The sequence below is a fragment of the Ipomoea nil genome, unplaced genomic scaffold, assembly GCF_001879475.1.
Source record: "Ipomoea nil cultivar Tokyo-kokei standard unplaced genomic scaffold, Asagao_1.1 scaffold1266, whole genome shotgun sequence".
Classification (NCBI taxonomy): domain Eukaryota; kingdom Viridiplantae; phylum Streptophyta; class Magnoliopsida; order Solanales; family Convolvulaceae; genus Ipomoea; species Ipomoea nil.
This window is the reverse complement of record NW_017617694.1, coordinates 176,373-181,110: the sequence shown is the minus strand read 5'-3', so window position 1 is coordinate 181,110 and position 4,738 is coordinate 176,373. Positions and strand designations below refer to the sequence as shown.

The 4,738-nt window shown below is 40.4% G+C and overlaps 1 long non-coding RNA gene across 2 annotated transcripts; it reads right to left on the bottom strand.

Annotated features, from left to right (window-relative positions):
* Positions 1–878: 878 nt before the first annotated feature.
* On the bottom strand, positions 879–3,341 carry LOC109184587. 2 transcript variants are annotated; one of them, XR_002054822.1, is made up of 3 exons: positions 2,864–3,340; positions 2,634–2,740; positions 879–1,143 (listed from the first exon to the last, which is right to left on the bottom strand). It is a non-coding gene; the product is annotated as an uncharacterized LOC109184587 (long non-coding RNA). The 2 variants fall into 2 exon arrangements; XR_002054823.1 differs by lacking the exon at positions 879–1,143 and adding an exon at positions 1,728–1,875 and having other exon boundaries at positions 2,864–3,341.
* Between the last annotated feature and the right edge of the window lie 1,397 nt (positions 3,342–4,738).

Here is a 4,738-nt window from a genome sequence, read left to right as displayed (position 1 = left end):
GGTCACGAAGGCTGTCTTGCTCTCATCTTCATGGTGCATCATTATTTGATGATATCCTTTGAATGCATCCATGAAGCTCATCAACTCGGCCCCGGCCGTCTCGTCGACCATCTGATGGATACTCGGCAGAGGATACGGGTCGAGCGGACAGGCCTTATTGAGGTCGGTGAAGTCAATGCACATCCTCCAAGCTGGGGGCTTCAGAACAAGGACAATGTTGGCCACCCACTCGGGATAGATCACCGGTCGGATGTGCTCGATCGCTGCCATCTTCTTGACTTCTTCTCTGACAAACTCGCGGCGATCGGAAGAAAGGTGTCGGGTCTTCTGCACAACCGGCTTTGCTGCGGGATCGGCGGCTAGCTTGTGACAAATTACCGATCGATCGATTCCGAGCATGTCTTTGGGCCCCCATGCAAAGATATCGGCATACTCCTGGAGTATGGCCAAGATTTCTGTTCGGAGCTCAGGGGTGAGGGCCCGACCAATTTTGATCTTCCTGTCCGGTCGGTCCTCGGACAGGGGAACTTCCTCTATTTCTTCAGAAGGTCCGGGTTGTTCCTTCCGGTCTTTAGCCTCTTCCTTGGCTATAGTGTTCACCCGGGAAGACTGACTGGAGTCACGTCTAGGGGTGGGCACGGGTCGGGTTCGGGTTCAACCCGTGGGAATAATGGGTACCCGAAAATTTTCGGGCCTCCTCTTTTACAGCCCAAAACCAAACCAAAACCTTTTGGGTATGGTTCGGGTTCGGGTGTTTCGGGTTGGGTTAATACCGGGTCGGGTGTAGAAAACCCGAATTTGTGAAATTACTATAAATATATGTTAATTTTGAAATTCATATTTTTGACAAGAGAGTTCTAGAACCAAAACAAAAATTCTAAACGAAATAAATAAATAAATAAACACAATAGTTACAACAAAACAATAATTACAAAATTACAATATTACATCACAACCCAAAAGGGTAAACAACATTGATAACATTAAATCATTTTACTAAGTTAATTACAATTACCAAAAAACAAAAATTAAATAAAGGTGAGTGAAATAAAATTGGGAGGAAATGCCAAGTGATTTAGTTTGATCCCCCTTTTGAACAAGCAAATTGATCCAATGATCCTTCATTTGTCTTGTAATTAGGACCTACAACAATAAAAGATTGTTTATTGTGAAAGTTCATATATGAATTCCAATAATTAGATCATGATAATTATGATAATTATGATAGGATACTTAATACAAATTAAAGCTTATAACAGTTACATATAAACATAACACTTACACAAAAATAAATGTTGACGGCTAGGAAGGCACACCATTAGGCATAAGCATTAAAGCAATGACTTGAAACATAATAGTGAATTAGTGACAATGTAACACAAAGATCAACGATTACTAATACAACACTTATACCAACTTATATATAAAAACTCAATATTGATAAATATACTGTACAAAAACAATTGTAATCTACTTTTCACTACAAAATTAATTAGAAGTTATAGAACAATTATCTTTAAAATAAACTAAAAGGAAAAACATTAATTCTTACATTAAATAGTCAAATCTCCATAAACTAGTTTTTAAAAGATACAGCCACAGTCTGATAAAGTCTAGTACTCTTTACAAACCTAAAAGTTGTTTATTCTTTTTTTTTTTTTTGAATGCTACTAGCTCTATTACATTGTAGTATCTGTTCATATACTTTCTCAACCTACTGAAACACAAAGAGCTAATAACGACTCCATTGAGGCTTGAACTCACAACCTTCCTAATGGAAGTCCAACCCGGGTACCATTGGACCTTCCTAAAAGTTGTTTATTCAATTAAACTTACAGTACTTGAAGAAATAAACACCAAAATTTGATGAACTCCCTGAATTTTACAAAGAAATAAACACCAAAATTACAATACCACTCAGGAAGCATTTTACATGCATTCATATAGGATTCAGAGTTAACATAATTTCAAAAACTCTCTCTCTCTCCCACATACACACACACACACAAATATACAGTAATACAAATAACTTCATAACAAATTAAACTTCAAATACTTACTACCTTATCTCCTTTGAAATGTAAGTAGGCAAGTAGCTATAGCATATAGGATGAAAGATTCATCCTTTCATAGTTTTAAGTCAATAGCTTAAAGCTTTTGCATTTTGCATAAGGTCCGCAAAGGTAACACAAAGTCATAAAAAAATATTTAAAATAACACACACAAAAAATGTTTAAAATCAAACTGTTTAGCTCCTATATTAGACACACAAACTGTTTAAAATTAAACACATAAATTTTGCACACAAACACACTGTTTAGCTCCTATATAAGAACATATTTAAAAAAAAAAAAAACTAAAGGGGCTAAACTACGGTATTAAATATTCTGGAAAAAAAAAATGTAACAGAGTTTTTATAATTTTGCTCAAATTTTTTATAATAAATATATAACTAAAGAAGTAACAAATTTTCAAAAAAAAATGTTAAAAATAACTTTTCTGAAAATAAAATAAAATAAACTCCACAATATATGAAGATCTAATTTTTAAATACAAAAAAAAAACTATAGAATTATTCAGCAAAAAATCGAAGAATAAAAAAAGGTAATGAAATCAAATGTTACTGTTGTTACCCATTAAATTTTCTAAGCTGGAGGATTTGACGATTTGACGAGCCATTGAGTAGCATACCGGCGGACAACGGTCACAAGTCGAAGCCTTGGAAGAGATCTAGGGTTTCCTGAGTAAAGAGTTGAGAGATAATGAGTGATTGAGAAGAGAGAGGCAACTCAAAGCTCAAGCGAGAAAGTTCGAAATTATGAGTCTCTGAAACTCTAAAAGTGAGAGGTTAGAGGAGACTCACCAGGTTGAGCAACGATTTGACGAAGGTGTAGGAGAGACTCGAGAGACGAGATGACAGAGCCGGAGAAGAAGTCACGGAGAGGTTGGGAAACTGCGAGAAGAGTGAGAGGCAGAGCCGTAGAGAGGCGGAACGGAGGCGGGGTTGAGTGGTTGAGAGATGGAGAGATTTTGTGGGGTGAGAATGGTAGAAAAGCTCTGAGAGAGAGAGTGAAAATTTGAGAGGGGTGAGCGGCGGAAACAATGAATGAGAAAGATCTGATATGAAAGACGGAACCCTAAACATACTTTACATATATATATGTGAGTTCGGGTTTCGGGTCGGATTCGAATTTTAAACTACCAACCCGAAACCCGATCCGTTTAAATTATGTTTGGCCAGCAATTGAACGGGTTCCACCCGTTTTGGTTCGAATCCGACCCGATTCGGGTCAAAACGGGTCGAACCCGTGTTTTTTCGGGTTGTACCCGAATTATGCCCACCCCTAGTCACGTCTATTAACCGCTCGGGTGTAACACTTCCGGGCAGATTGGACGTCGCCACGGACTACTCCGACCCCATTGGGGGTGGGGAATTTCATGCAGAGGTGAGGCATTGAAATTATCCCACCGATCTTCATTATTGCAGGTCGGCCCAAGATAATGTTGTGGACGCAATGGAGGTTGACCACAACGAACTCTAGCTCCGTCTTGATCGATTTCGGAGATGTGCCGATCTCGACCGGGAGCATTATTTTTCCCTCGGGGTAGATAAGAGCCCCGGTAAATTCCGACAGTGGTACACCGACCGGAGTCAGCTCCTTCCTGTCAAGTCCAAGTTTCTCAAATACGTCCAAATAAAGGACATTCACACTGCTGCCCGTGTCCACCATAACCCTCTGGACATCCGTCCCTTTCACATCAATCGTGACCACGAGCGCCTCCATGCCGTGGTTACCGCTGCTAGGTTGATCTTCGAGGGTGAAGGTTATGGGCTCCATCTTCTGCCTCTTCCCGGTGTCCCAGGAATCCACTACAGCGACCGGGCAATTGCCCCTCGACCGGGAAGCATCGTCCAATCCACCAAAAATGACGTGGATGGTCGGCTTTCCTGCTGGTCGGCTGCTAGATGGAGGGTCAGGGTCCCGTCGGTCATCACGACGATCGTCTCTTCGGTCCTGACCTGACCGATCGGAGCGTCCATCACAATCAGAACGGTGGTGAGAACGCCGGTGATCTCTCCGATCGGTACTCCTCTTGGTATCTTCTCTCTTCCCCACACACTTGTCCAACTTCCCAAGGTTGAGCAAATCCTCCAACAGTTGGCGCAAGTGGGTACACTCCTCAGTGTCATGCCCGGCACATCGCATGGAGCCGCCACGTGTCCTTCGTCAGCTCTCTCGCCTAAGGGCTACCGCTCGGTGGTCGACACTGCCGCTCGGGTAACTCCCGGTCGTGTCCCGACCGGGTTCTTCACAAGAAACCCGACCTGTTACCTGCAAAGACAAGAAGAAAAGGACGAAGGCACATGGATCGGGGTAAAGCTATGTCGGTCGGGATATTCCCTACCAGAAGTAAAGTTGGGAGTAAAAAATGAGAGTACATATAGACACTATTTGGCACGCCTAGATGAAAATTGAAAGTTGAAAAGCTAGTAGCTAATAAGGTAATTAATTGAAATTAAAGTGTTTTGGTAAAATTAAGTGTTGAATTAACTGATAGACGTAAAAGACAAAAGGATAACCTAAATATTATGATTTTGATTAATGAAGGGTAGATTGTATCATTTATGTCAATTAATAAATATAAAAAAGGAAAAAAGTTAAAAAAAACAGGAATTTATTTTGAAATGCTACTTGGAGTAGAGTTTCAAAATAAGCTATTATCTTAAGCTTTCAAT